This window comes from Monodon monoceros, unplaced genomic scaffold (genome assembly GCF_005190385.1).
Source record: "Monodon monoceros isolate NGI ecotype Baffin Bay Population unplaced genomic scaffold, NGI_Narwhal_1 Super_Scaffold_11, whole genome shotgun sequence".
NCBI classification, from domain to species: Eukaryota; Metazoa; Chordata; class Mammalia; order Artiodactyla; family Monodontidae; genus Monodon; species Monodon monoceros.
Genome location: NW_021703767.1, coordinates 24,167,350 through 24,183,084, shown reverse-complemented (window position 1 = coordinate 24,183,084; position 15,735 = coordinate 24,167,350). Strand labels below are relative to the sequence as shown.

The window sequence follows — 15,735 nt, the reverse complement described above, 5'->3', positions numbered from 1 at the left end:
ATAGTTCTGATAAAGACCACATTGCTGAGAGTAAATATAGTGATTATAACTCCTGGCATTCAGTAGCACCAAAAGTATTAATAATGCTTTGAACAAGTTACAGGTGGAATCTAGGGCATTAGGATATGTGATGTTTGTGGTGTTAGGACTGCACTGGGCTATGGCAGTTATATGAATGAGGGCACTCTCAACAGCTAACTCTTCCAGTACCTGGGCATCAAATACTACCTCATGGCATACTGTGAGTAGCTTCTATAAAGTTTTTCAGAAGCTGCAGTATCAGGACAGAGCCTAATTGTAAGGGTCTGTATAACATAATTAAGTGTGAAATCTCAACAAGTCTCATTTGTCAATGTTAGGACTTTGATAGGAGAAGAGTAGAACTGTGAAATTTATGATGAGGAATATGGATGAACAAGTCTGATATATTTGAATTCCCGAATTCCACTGAATTCATTATTTCAGCAGAAGCTGTCCCCATCCCCTTGTTAGAGGAAAACAGCCTCCCCTTGAATAGTGACTTTGAAATGACCTCACTTGAATCAGATGCTTACAGAGATGAAAATCGTTTCCATAAAATAAATTTCCCTGACTCCCTTCATTGACGCTAAGGCAATTACACACATCAGATTAAGCACGGTCCAAACAGGGAAATAAAATCCCTCTTCCATAAGGAAGAAATAAGGAAATAGTGTACACATTAAAGGAAGTAAAGAACCTAGCTAGTTTTTGCTGGCAGGAATTATTGGACAATATTTAGGCATAGATCTTGAGTATGCATCCAGGGGTTGGAAAATATGGTTTAGAAGGGGACAACTTAATTACTTTTGAGAGTTTATTTCCACTGTAAAATATCCTAATGACCTATTAATCTGGCTACTTAAATCCTGCACTCAATTACAGTAAATTGGGAATAAATGTTGTTACTTCTTTGACATAGTAGTGAGAATGAAATCAGAAGACTCAGAGAATATGGGAAGGTAAAATGGATTTAATATTTAAGAACCCAGAATAGCCTAGATAGTACTCTCTTCAATAAAGCAATAAGAAATGAATTTAGAGGGGGTGTTATGCACCTAGTATAGACTATTCTTTGCCCAGGGGGTAGGCACAAAGCATGTGGATCTTTATTTTCCATGATTGGAGCTGTCCATTTTGAGGTGTGTTTTAGTGTATTCATTTTGGCATAATGCCAGGTAGGATAGGAAGGGTTTATTGTGAACTTAGAATGTCACGGTAGAGACTTGTCTCAGGCAGATCAAATACATATTTAAATTACATGAACATGTAACCCTGCTGCCCAAGTTACCTGGCTCTGTACAAATGAATTTCCTTCAACTCATGCTATGAGTTGATGGGGGTTCCCTTTGACCAACTGATGGAGTAGGATAAATCTCAGCTTATTCACAGATGGATTATTGCAGTATGTTTGTGTTAGGTGAAAAGGGACTGTTGCCTCACTACAGCTTTGTATTACAAAGGGGTGGTACTAAAGTATAGTTATGAGGGACATTATTCCAGTGGGCCAAGATGTGTGAGGTCACCTTGTTGTCACTTTCTGTGGATGAGAAGTGGCCAGAAGTATGGGTATACATGAAATCTGGGACAGCAGTAAAAGGTCTGATTGATCTGGATTTGGAAATTAAAAAAAAAAAAAAAGAAGGAAGGAAGACTGGAAGGTAGAGTTCTGGGGAAGAGACATGTGGGTAGACACATGGGAGTGGGCACACAGCATAAGGATCTTTTTTTCCATGTTCGTGCGTACCAGAATGACTAATACTATGATTTTCATAAGCCTTTCTTATCCCACCCAAGTTTGGGCAGTAGTCCAGGAACAACAAAATTATGTAACTGATGAAATCAATGCATGGGAGTCATAATATATGCACTAGTGCTTGTAGGCTGATCTAGCTAATTGCTACTGCTGCACAACCACACTGCCATTAGCAGAGACCAATGATGGGTCTCAGGATGACATCATCCCTCAGAAAGACTAGTTATATGGTTAGTGCCATGTCACCTATCTTAAATATCTTCATGCTCTGAAAAGGGCAGCAGTACATACTCACTGGTATCTCTACTTACTCTGGATATGTATTCATCTTCTTATCTCATAGTCTCTCTGTCAGCACAAGCACACAACCTGATTATTAAAGTGCCCTCTTATTGGCTCTCCTTCTTTCTCTCCTGTCTTCTTTTTTTCCCTCAACCCAGAACCCTAGGACTGCACTACCTATAAAGTAGTAGCGCATAGCTTTTACTCAGGTTCTGTGTCCTGGGGAACCTAGAGTAAGACAATAAGTACATAATAATTTTAATCATTCTTTATCTGACATCCATATCAAAATCTTTTTTATGATATATATCAAAATCTTTTATTTAAAGCCACAGTTTTTCTCTTTTAAGTTATTTTGACAACCCTTCTCTGTAGTCTTTATTTTGCATTCAAATTTATCTTCCTATAACTCAGATGTGATAGTTATCCTGCTCAAAAAACTTAAAATCATTATATGATTGCTCATCACTGCAGGTTAAAATCCAAAGTTCACAGCAGAGCATGCATAGTCATCCAGCCTTCAGAACAAGTGCAAGTTAACCTCTCATACTCTTTTCCCCTGTCAGTGACTCTGAGCCTTACTCAGTTTTAAGCCTTGTCAGTGATACTACTCCCTTTGTCTAAAAAAAGCCTTTATACTTACAATTCCTGGTTTCCTACTCTGTGATTTTTCACAACTCAGATATAAGAAAAAAGAAGGAAGTGCTGAAAAGACCAAGTAACAAAATGTGACACAGACAAAGAGATTATAAATGAGGAAAATCACAGAAAGTTGAGAAGTGTAATATATACACTTCTCAGTATATAAATATATATACACTTCTCGATATATCTTATTGCCTTACAGATATTTCAAGACTGACCTAAGATTTGGAAGTACTTTAAATTAAGTATATCAAGGCTTACACTATGAGGTATATACTAATTATCTGTATAGGTCCCAGAGTGTTTAGTTCTGGTCTGATACATAAAATACTTTTTGAATGCCAAGATTTTAGTCAACTCAGTTTACAGAATAAAACTCAATGATAGTTATGTTAACTGTGTATTGGTTTCTGTAAAATTATATGTATAATTTAAATGTATTTATTGCATCATATATTTATGTGTGTGTGTGTAATATATATATATATATATATAAATAAAGAGAGAGTGAGAATATGGTAGAAGTTTTTTGCAAATAGGAAGCTATGTAAGAAAAATATGCATTGCCTCTCCTGATGGATAGCTCTAGGAGACCAGATAATCTCTCCATCTTCTGTCATGATTTGTTTGTGGCAAGAAGCCTGAGACATTTCTTTTTCAGACATACCTTCTGAATCAGTCTAACAAATAGAGTCTCACAGATTATGTGCACCAACCACTGGTCACTCTCAAAGAAAAGGAACTTGACAATACACATTACTAGAAACATTTACATCTTTCCTTTTAAAACAAACAAAACCAAAATAAAACCAAAGGCAAAACAAACAGACTCTTGAGCAAAATTTCAGAAATGAAGGCCTGATTGAAATAAAGAGATGTTTATTTGGGGTTTGTTAGGACTGTATCTCGAGAGACAGATTCAAGAAACATTTGAATTGTGTTCTGCCAGACTACAAAATGAATGAAGCTTACAAAGGCAAAAGCTGAAAGGCTGCAGTTAGCTACAAAAGTTGTTTGTCAAGAATTGTAATTGGAGCCACCAAGAAGCAAGGGTGCTTGTTAAGCAAGGATTGGTTGGGGTCTGAAATGGTTGCATAGCTACAAGGGGGAGCCTTGAGACCATAAAGTTGCAGCTGACAGATGTTCCAAAACACTTGGTGTTGTCCTTGGGTTTGATATAGTTCAGAGAAAATTCGAGTTCTCACTGGTGCAGGAACATGTCTGAGACCAGATCCTCAATGGCTACCATTTTTGTATGCCTGAACTACAATTACTTTATTATAATTTCAATTTGTCATCAAAACAAATGTCTATTTGAGCAATTCCAATACTTCACTCAGGAAATAAAATAACAACAACAATGATAACAGTAAGTAATGTTAGTAGTAGTCTCAGTAGCAGAGCCCACAAGAACAGTAGTATCTGAGGAGTGCTGCACCCACAGGCTGTGTGCTCAGGAGATAGGACTTGGGGAGTTGGACAAGGAAAAGGCCGGCGCCACCACGTCGTCTGCCTGCTCCCCACATGGAGGCCCCAGCCCAGTCAGCCACCCCGTGGTAGCCAGTGAGCATGGAGGTGAAAACCCGCCTGTTGTTCTGCTGCTCCAGGCCTCCGGTGTCTCCCCACCACCTGGAATGCAACCCACCCCGACCTTGGCCTTGAGCATCTGCAGCTCCCCAAAGGCCCCCAATACTCTTTAGCCCACAGCTGCCTGCAGACCTGCACCTGGCCTGTTTCCCCCCTCCTGGGGGCCTTTCTCACTCTCACCCTGGCTGGCTACCTGGCCTGGCCAACCCTCCCCACCCTTGGGAAGCCCCCCTGACCATCCAGGCCTCACTGGGTGTCACAGCCCCCTTGTCTTGGCCTCTTTGCTGGATGCTTGTTTGCTGCCCATGCCTTCCACTTCTTCTAGACTGAACCCCAAGGTGATGGCCAGAGCCGCCATGCTGTTACTCTCTCCAGTCTGTCTCCACGTGTGGCACACAGTAGGTGCCTAATAAATTTGTGTAGAAGAAGTAAAAACAAAAAACAAAAAACAGTAGTATTCATAGTAAGAATATAGTTAGTGGCAGTAAATTACTTATATGTGGAAGAAATTTTAGGTGTCTTACAAAATAGGAGATAATATTTCTTTCTGACCTCAGCACTCACCCATTTAGTGAGTGAGTGGGAGGAAAGGAATGATTATTTATAGTGGAGACATTTATTACAGAAGTTAATTGTCACAAATTAGTTCACAAAATATATTAATGGGTAAGCCCAAGAAATAAAAAAATCTCACAAATTGTTAAGTCAGATGCTTCAAGAATCTTTCCTCTCCATAGAATGAGTAGTTAGTGCTACATTTAAAAAAAAAAAAAAGGGAGAACAGTTAATCAGGTTATTAAATGGAGAATTTGGCTCTATTCAGTTTATTCTGAACAATCTACACTACATTAAATACCTTAATCTTGGTCGCTATTTAGCCCTGTTCCTGATTCTCCAGGCGTCCTACAGATCCATCAGTCAAAAAGTTATCAAGATTGCAAGTAAAATTAACTAGCAAATGTATTCAGTAGCTTCTTCCACATAATATTCAAATTGAATTCATAACTTGAAGAAACAATGCACTGAGGTTTTCACTTCAATTTTAAGATTGAAAGGAACTTGGCTAACCCCCTCTCTTTCTTTATGGGTAATCCATTCATACACTCTCATACAGTATTGAAGGAGTACTTATTTGTTTGCTTGTTTACTTATTTATATACTACTTTATGGACTTTTTCAACAGGCTTCTGTTCCCAACCCATTGATTGGGACACTGTGGATATGAATTAAAGTAATTTTTTATAAATGACTTAATCTGTAAAATACCTATACTATTTGCATGACACAATGATACAGGAACACTAAGGACACTCACAATGAGCATTCCCCAACTCCCTGTGTCTCAGTCAGAGACCAGATCTCATTTACTGAAGGTCAATTCATTTTTCTCAGCTTGGAGTACCTATTTCTCCATAATCACTTTCAGCTCTTTCAAGATCCTTTTAAATCCTGTTGATGTTGACTTAGAGAAACAAATTTCTTAGTGTCTACTCTTCAACCATAAGATTTTCCTTTTTGAATGGTCATATCACTTCAAATATTTAGGCTATGAAGTGAAATTATTCTATGAAGCAGCTGTACTATGGAGTAACATCTACGCTGTTTGAAATTTTGAATGATTCAGGCCAACTTCAGTGGGCTGATGCCAGTTCACTGACTCTTAATTGTGTTGGGTGAAGAAAGAGGCTAGAGAAGAGAAAGGGTCAAAATGCAATTCCCAGATTCTCTCAGGGGCTAAAATATAGCTCTCATTCTCCCATTTTGGCAGTTGTCAAAATAAATATCTGGAAGCATTTCTGGAGAGAACAGGGCGTTTTGTCTCCTAATCCCAAAGCACCAGAGAAAGCAAGTTGTATTTGCAGTTCTTCAAGGTACTTATGAAAGGTACATTTAAGAATAGCTTTGAGTTATCCAGGTGTGCTCACATGAGGTATGATTGTGAGCATATCACTAACTGATTCACAGGATGGGGTTAATACATTACTAATGACTGAAAACTCTTAAACAACCCTCAGAGTGTTTCGAGTCTTTCATCTGGAAGCATTTAAACATGAGATGAAATTTATTTGCAATTTTAGGTGACAAAAATTACATCAGTATTCTTTTGGAGAAGATGAGATACAGAAAGACTAATTATTAGAAGAAATGACAGGGGGGTGGGTAAGGGTGTTAGTAAGGGTAAGACCAAGGCCACCATAGTAGGCATAGGCAGCCGTATGTTTCAAATCACTCTGATGCCCTTGCTCCATGTTAATGCTTCTTACCTCAATAAAACCATAATAATGATAAAACTCATAAAAATGTTTTATCCTTTTCTGAAAATTATAAGTGAACTTGATTTAACTAATGTCCATGTTCTTTTTGTTGTGAAGAGATTATTGGGTAGCTGTAGCATAATTCACTCAACCCAGCGTTTGAAGAGGTTTATTTTCTTCATTTGGGCTGTAAAGTGAACATGGTGAAGGAACCTAGTGATATTCATTTGGAAAAGTAATGGGGATGTGCTCATTCCCTCTCTCAATGAAGTTTCAAATTTCAAGCTTCCTCAGAGATAGTTTAAAATAGCACTTCAATGAAATGATTTAGCAAACATTGCTGTAATATTTCATGGTTGACTAAAAATTTGAATTTGAAATGGAAATCAAGTTTATTCATGAAATCCTCTTACAGTAATAATATATCATTTTAATAGCAGAGTGTCTAGACACCTAATGTCAGATGAGATGATGATAATTTCGGTGCTTTATATCTGCCATATCCATCAGTATAATTATACTTTTTTGGCCATAATTGAGTATGTTAAAGAAGAAATCTGATGACTTAAAAGGAAATATTGGAAAGGGGCTCAGGTGAAAGACCAGTTTATAACCTCTATTTTAAGGAAATATTTTTAAAATCTGGAATAATACCTAAAATATTTTAACACACACTGATCTACCTAATATAATTTTAACAAGTGTTAGTTCATTTGCCATACTTTCTTCCGAGTGTATTTCCTAGTAAATAAAATAAAACTAACACAGTTGGAAGTCACCTTTGCATCCCATGCTGGTCCTGTTCTCCTTCCCTCTGCCTTAGAGTAACTGGTATTTAGACGTTGCTATTTATCTTTCCAGACCATTTATTTCAGTTCCACTATGTATGTATGTATGTCAATCAGAATATCAGAACCACCAGCAGGTGGTATGTGAGTGGGCTTTAACACAGGAAACAGGACAGCTGTGTGTGAAGAGCTAAAGCCAGGGAATCAGTGAAATAACCATTCCCTGTACCTTACCCTTGATTTTGCTGTGAACCTTAAACTTCTCTAAAAATAAAGTCTTTTTAAAATAAATTATTATTAAGTTAGCCTGAAGCACTGGCGTGAGAGTGGTGGTGGAGAAGTTGCCAGTCAAGGGAAAGACCTAGGGCAGCCTGAGATGTTGCTGGCCCTCCAGTGGTCACTGGGAACCATGTATGGACAATCTGAAACTACTGGTTACCACTTTACTTCCAGCTTAAAAATCAGTGAGCTCCTTTCTTTGGTAGACTTTAAGAGGACACATTAAGAGGGTTATTCTAGGAAATGTAGTCCCCAGGTTTCAATAACATGATGGTGGTGCCAGGTTGACAATGGAAAATACAGCACAAAGTGCATCCACAAAATAAATGCAACATGGTTTGTTTTAAACTTTTACATAATTGGTCTCATAATGTTCATCTTACTTTCTTTAGTTCTTTTTTAACATCTTCATTAGAGTATAATTGCTTTACAATGCTGTGTCAGTTTCTGCTATATAACAAACTGAATCATCTGTACATATACATATATCCCCATATCTCCTCCCTCTTGCATCTCCCTCCCACCCTCCCTATCCCACTCCTCTAGGTGGTCACAAAGCACCAAGCTGATCTCCCTGTGCTATGCGGCTGCTTCCCACTAGCTATCTATTTTACATTTGGTAGTGTATATATGTCCATGCCTCTCTGTCACTTCGTCCCAGCTTACCCTTCCCCTTCCCAGTTTCCTCAAGTCCATTCTCTACGTCTGCATCTTTATTCCTGTCCTGCCCCTAGGTTCTTCAAACACTTTTTTTTTTTTTTTTTTAGATTCCATATATATATATATGTTAGCATACGGTATCTGTTTTTCTCTTTCTGACTTCACTCTGTATGACAGACTCTAGGTCCATCCACCTCACTACAAATAACTCGATTTTGTTTCCTTTTATGGCTGAGTAATATTCCACTGTATATATGTGCCACATCTTCTTTACCCATTCATCTGTTGATGGACACTTAGGTTGCTTCCACGTCCTGGCTATTGTAAATAGAGCTGCAATGAACATTGTGGGACATGACTCTTTTTGAATTATTGTTTTCTCAAAGTATATGCCCAGTAGTGGAATTGCTGGTTCGTATGGTAATTCTTTTGTTAGTTTTTTAAGGAACCTCCATACTGTTCTCTGTAATGGCTGTATCAATTTCCATTCCAACCAACAGTGCAAGAGGGTTCCCTTTTCTCCACACCCTCTCTAGCATTTATTGTTTCTAGAATTTTTGATGATAGCCATTCTAAACAGTGTGAGGTGATGCCTCATTGTGGTTTTGATTTGCATTTCTCTAATGATTAGTGATGTTGAGCATTCTTTCACGTGTTTGTTGGAAATCTATATCTTCTTTGGAGAAATGTCTATTTAGGTCTTCTGCCTGTTTTTCTATTGGGTTGTTTCCTTTTTTGATATTGAGCTGCATGAGCTGCTTTTAAATTTTGGAGATTAATCCTTTGTCATTGCTTCATTTGCAAGTTTTTTCTCCCATTCTGAGGGTTGTCTTTTCATCTTGTTTATGGTTTCCTTTGTTGTGCAAAACCTTTTAAGTTTCATTAGGTCCCATTTGTTAATTTTTGTTTCTATTTCCATTTCTGTAGGAGGTGGGTCAAAAAGGATCTTGCTGTGATTTATGTCATAGAGTGTTCTGCCTATGTTTTCCTCTAAGAGTTTTATAGTGTCTGGCCTTACCTTTAGATCTTTAATCCATTTTGAGTTTCTTTTTGTGTATAGTGTTAGGGAGTGTTCTAATTTCATTGTTTTACATGTAGCTGTCCAGTTTTCCCAGCACCACTTATTGAAGAGTCTGTCTTTTATCCATTGTATATTCTTGCCTCCTGTATCAAATATAAGGTGACCATATGTGCGTGGGTTTATCTCTGGGCTTTCTATCCTGTTCCATTGATCTATATTTCTCGTTTGTCCATTTCTTTCAGGTTGTCCATTTTATTGGCATATAGTTGCTTGTAGTAATCTCTCATGATCCCTTGTATTTCTATAGTGTTATTTGTTACTTCTCCTTTTTCATTTCTAATTCTATTGATTTGAGTCATCTCCCTTATTTTCCTTGATGAGTCTTGCTAATGGTTTATCAATTTTGTTTATCTTCTCAAAGAACCAGCTTTCAGTTTTATTGATCTTTGCTCTTGTTTCCTTCATTTCTTTTTCATTTATTACTGATCTGATCTTTATGATTTCTTTCCTTCTGCTATCTTTGGGGTTTTTTTGTTCTTCTTTCTCTAGTTGCTTTAGGTGTAAGGTTAGGTTTTTTTATTTGAGATGTTTCTTGTTTCTTGAGGTAGGATTGTATTGCTCTAAACTTCCCTCTTAGAACTGCTTTTGCTGCATCCCATAGGTTTCAGGTCATCGTGTTTTCGTTGTTATTTGTTTCTAGGTATTTTTTTGATTTCCTCTTTGATTTCTTCAGTGATCTCTTGGTTACTGAGTAGTGTATTGTTAAGCCTCCGTGTGCTTGTATTATTTACAGATTTTTTTCCTGTAATTGATATGTAGTCTCATAGTGTTGGGGTTGGAAAAGATACTTGATACAATTTCAATTTTCTTAAATTTACCTGGGTTTGATTTGTGACCCAAGATATGATCTATCCTGAAGAATGTTCCATGAGCACCTGAGAAGAAAGTGTATTCTGTTGTCTTTGGGTGGAATGTCCTATAAATATCAATAAATCCATCTTGTTTAATGTAACATTTAAAGCTTGTGTTTCCTTATTTATTTTCATTTTGGATGATCTGTCCATTGGTGAAAGTGGGGTGTTAAAGTCCCCTACTATGATTGTGTTACTGTTGATTTCCCCTTTTATGGCTGTTAGCATTTGCCTTATGTAATGAGGTGCTCCTGTGTTGGGTGCATAAACATTTACAATTGTTATGTTTTCTTCTTGGATTGATACCTTGATCATTATGTAGTGTATTTCTTTGTCTCTTGTAATAGTGTTTATTTTAAAGTCTATTTTGTCTGGTATGAGAATTGCTACTCCAGCTTTCTTTTGATTTGCATTTGCATGGAATAGCTTTTTCCATCCCCTCATTTTCAGTCTGTATGTGTCCTTAGGTCTGAAGTGGGTCTCTTGTAGACAGCATATATACATGTCTTGTTTTTGTATCCATTCAGCCTGTCTGTGTCTTTTGGTTGGAGCATTTAATCCTTTATATTTAAGGTAAGTATCAATATGTATGTTCCTGTTACCCTTTTCTTAATTGTTTTGGGTTTGTTACTGTAGGTCTTTTCCTTCTCCTATGTTTCCTGCCTAGAGAAGTTCCTTAACATTTGTTGTAAAGCTGGTTTGGTGGTGCTGAATTCTCTTAGCTTTTGCTTGTCTGTAAAGGTTTTAATTTCTCTGTCAAATCTGAATGAGGTCCTTGCTGGGTAGAGAAATATTGGCTGTAGATTTTTCTCTTTCATCACTTTAAATATGTCCTGCCACTCCCTTCTGGCTTACAGAGTTTCTGCTGAAAGATCAGCTTTTAACCTAATGGGGATTCTCTTGTATGTGATTTGTTGTTTTTCCCTTGCTGCTTTTAATATTTTTTTCCTTGTATTTAATTTTTGATAGTTTGGTGAATATGTGTCTTGGCATGTTTCTCCTTGGTTTTATCCTGTATGAGACTCTCTGCGCTTCCTAGACTTGATTAACTATTTCCTTTCCCATATTAGGGAAGTTTTCAACTATAATCTCTTCAAATATTTTCTCAGTCCCTTTCTTTTTCTCTTCTTCTTCTGGGAACCCTGTAATTCGAATGTTGGTGTGTTTAATGTTGTCCCAGAGGTCTCTGAGACTGTCCTGAATTCTTTTCATTCTTTTTTCTTTATTCTGCTCTGCAGTAGTTATTTCCACTCTTTTATCTTCCAGGTCACTTATCTGTTCTTCTGCCTCAGTTATTCTGCAATTGGTTTCTTCTAGAGAAATTTTAATTTCATTTATTGTGTTGTTCACCATTGTTTGTTTGCTCTTTAGTTCTTCTAGGTCCTTGTTAAACGTTTCTTGTATTTTCTCCATTCTGTTTCCAAGATGTTAGATCATCTTTACTATCAGCACTCTGAATTCTTTTTCAGGTAGACTGCCTATTTCCTCTTCATTTGTTTGGTCTGGTGGGTTTTTACCTTGCTCCTTCATCTGCTGTGTGTTTCTCTGTCTTCTCATTTTGCTTAACTTACTCTGTTGGGGGGTCTCCTTTTCACAGGCTGCAGGTTTGTAGTTCCCATTGTTTTTGGTGTGTGCCCCCTGTGGCTTAGTTTGGTTGTGTGTTGTGTAGGTTTCTTGGTGGAGGGGACTAGTGCCTGTGTTCTGGTGGATGAGGCTTGATCTTGTCTTTCTTGTGGCAGGACTGTGTCCGGTGGTGTGTTTTGGGGTGTCTGTGACCTATTATGGTTTTAGGCAGCCTCTCTGCTAATGGGTGTGATTGTGTTCCTGTCTTGCTGGTTGTTTGGCATAGGGTGTCCAGCACTGTAGCTTGCTGGTCATTGACTGGAGCTGGGTCTTAGCGTTGAGATGGAGATCTGGGAGAGCTTTCGTTGTTTGATATTACATGGAGCCGGGAGGTCTCTGATGGACTAATGTCCTGAACTCGGCGCTCCCACCTCAGAAGCACAGGCCTGACACTGGCCAGAGCACCAAGACCCTGTCAGCCATATGGCTCAGAAGAAAAGGGAGAAAAAATGAAAGAAAGAAAAAAGTAAAGTAAAATTAAAAAATTAAAAAGTAATGAAAAGAAAGAAGAGAGCAACCAAAGCAAAAATCCACCAATGACAACAAGCACTAAAAACTATACTAAGACATAAATAAATAAAACGGACACTCAGAACCCCAGGACAAATGGTAAAAGCAGAGCTTTACAGGCAAAGTCACACAAATATTTGTACACATACACACTTACAAAAAGAGAAAAAAGAAAAAAATATATATATTGTTTCTCCAAAATCCACCACTTCAATGTTGGGATGATTCGTTGTCTATTCAGATATTCCAGAGATGCAGGGTACGTCAAGTTGATTGTACAGATTTAATCCACTGCTCTTGAGGCTGCTGAGAGAGACTTCCCTTTCTCTTCTTTGTTTGCACAGCTCCTGGCTTTCAGCTTTGAGTTTGGCCCACCTTTGCATGTAGGTCGCCTGAGGGCGTCTGTTCTTTGCTCAGACAAGATGGGGTTAAAGTAGCAGCTGATTAGGGTCCTCTGTCTCACTCAGGCTGGGGGGAGGGAGGGGTACGGAATGCAGGGTAAGCCTGAGGCGGCAGAGGCCAACGTGACATTGCACCAGCCTGAGGTGCGCCATGTGTTCTCCTGGGGAAGTTGTCCCTGGATCCCGGGACCCTGGCAGTGGCGGGCTGCACAGGCTCCCCGGAAGGGAGGTGTGGATAGTGACCTGTGCTCGCACACAGGCTTCTTGGTGGCGGCAGCAGCCGCCTTAGCGTTTTATGCCCGTCTCTGGGGTCCCCGCTTTTAGCCGCGGCTCGCGCCGGTCTCTGGAGCTCCTTTAAGCAGCGCTCTTAATCCCCTCTCCACGGGCACCAGGAAACAAAGAGGTAAGAAAAAGTCTCTTGCCTCTTAGGCAGGTCCAGACTTTTTCCCAGACTCCCTCCTGACTAGCTGTGGCGCACTAAGCCCCTTCAGGCTGTGTTCACGCAGCCAACCCCAGTCCTCTCCCTGGGATCCGACCGAAGCCCGAGCCTCAGCTCCCAGCCCCCGCCCGCCCCTGCGGGTGAGCAGACAAGCCTCTCGGGCTGGTGAGTGCCAGTCGGCACCAATCCTCTGTGTGGGAATCTCTCCGCTTTGCCCTCTGCACCCCTGTTGCTGCGCTCTCTTCCATGGGTCCGAAGCTCCCCCCTCCCATCACACCCGTCTCTGCTAATGAAGGGGCGTCCTAGTGTGTGGAAACTTTTCCTCCTTAACAGCTCCCTCCCAGAGGTGCAGGTCCCGTCCCTATTCTTTTGTCTCTGTTTTTTCTTTTTTCTTTTGCCCTACCCTGGTACGTGGGGAGTTTCTTGCCTTTTGGGAGGTCTGAGGTCTTCTGCCAGCGTTCAGTAGGTGTTCTGTAGGAGTTGTTCCACATGTAGATGCATTTCTTATGTATTTGTAGGGAGGAAGATTGATCTCCATGTCTTACTCTTCAGCCATCTTGAAGCTATCCTTGTCTTACTTAAAATATTTTCTGTAGAGTCTCTAAGAATTATCTGTATGCATTTTAACATTTGCCAACAAGAGTGTTTTTGCTTTATTTCTTTCAGTTTTTCTGCTTTTTTATTACTCTTCTTTTGTACTACCTAGTGTCTATATTATACTTTTGAATAAAGTACTTTATAGTAGCCCTTTTTTCATACATACTTATAAAGAAAATGCTTCTAATGTTTTTCTAGTGATTTATTTTGTGGAATTTATTACTTACCCATAGTAAAATGTTTAAAAATCTTTTAAAGTTATCTAAAATTATTTTATTATAGATTAGAGTAGAATAATGTCAAGTGTACATTTGTATCTATTGAGATAATTATTTTCTCCTGTAATTTATGCAGTGCATTATGTTAGCAGATGTTCTGATGATAAAACGTCATTGCTTTTTTTGGATAATCCTAATGATGAGAATATATATGGCACATGCACACACACACTAAACATATACATGCACACATGTTGAATTTATATTACACACACATGCACACATATATAATTCAATCATACGGATTTAGTTAGGGAGTATTTTTATCCAAGACATTTACGTTTTAATGAGATAAGTTTATATTTCTAAGTTCTTATACTATGTTGTTAGTATGGATGCTCTTATAGATTGCCCTCCTTTTCCATTTGGTAAGATAGACAGTATAAGATAGGTAATACATACTGCCTAAAGAGTTGTTGAATCATATGTCCGTTCCTTCGCTCTCTCTCTACTCTTTCATTTTCTGCTTAAATTGCCTTCGGGTGGTGCCCTTACTGTGCCTGAATTGTGGGAAAATTATGGACTTAGGTTTCATTTTCCTTAAGTTTTTCAGGTATATATGTTTTAGATAATTTTGGTAATTCATATTTTCCAAGATTGAGAATTTAGTATTTCTTTTAGAATATTGGAATAAATTTAGTGTATTACTTTATTCTCTTCCATATTGGTCATTTGTTTTCTTTTATAATTCCTCACATTATTTGTGTTTTCAATTTGCTGTTGAATATTCTTTCCTGAGGTTTTCTCTTGGTATTAATTTTTTTCAAAAAACTATTTCAGTTTTTTCTTTATTATCGCCATTATATCTTGTTCTTCTCTTTTTTCTCCTATTTGTTATTTTTGTTCAGTTTTGCCATTTGTCTGTTTTTTTAACTGAAATACCTTTTTCTGGAATTCAGAAAATATCTGGCTCCAAATTTTATATTGAACCTATAAATTTCCATCCATTTAGTATATTAACTGCAAATCATAATTAGGGAATGCAGTATTTCATATGCTGTTTAGTTTTAAATATTTTATAAACATGCAATGTGATTATCTCTGACTGTGGAGTAGCAGGCACTATATTTTCTAATTCTTGAAAAAATTAGATTTCTTTTAATGTTTTTGGTTTTGCTCTCTAATATTATTTTATTTTAATATGTTTAGAGAAATGTGACCATATATTATCATTTTGTATTTTCACATATATTTTATGTGAAAATAAATATTTTTATTTTTTTATTTTAAATATTTTTATTTTAATAAAAATATTTTAAATATTTTTATTTTTTTATTATATTTTACACATATATTTCTTTAGTATAGTTATTGATTAAGTTTTTTTAATGTATTATGTCTGCTAGAAAAAGTATGCTTTTAAGTGACTGTTGTACTAGACTAAGCTTATACTATGTTATTTGAATCATATGTCCGTTCCTTCGCTCTGTCTCTACTCTTTCATTTTCTGCTTAATACATCAGTCTACAGATTAAGTGAAATGTATAAACATTTATGGTGTTATTTTCTTAGTGATTTTTGTCACTTTTATGATTAAATAGTGACTATTTAGATCTCATAAAACATTTTTATTTTATAATCTGTTTTCTCTGATATTAATATTTTGACACCATCTTTTTGTCAGTTTGGAGTTTTGTTGTTAATTTTTATGCATTCATTTCCAGTTTTACTATATCATCATGTTT

The 15,735-nt window shown here is 37.5% G+C and overlaps 1 pseudogene; it reads right to left on the bottom strand.

The window, feature by feature from the left end:
- Nucleotides 1–4,544: 4,544 nt before the first annotated feature.
- LOC114890227 overlaps nt 4,545–15,735 on the bottom strand; it is an 80,981-nt pseudogene continuing 69,790 nt past the window's right edge.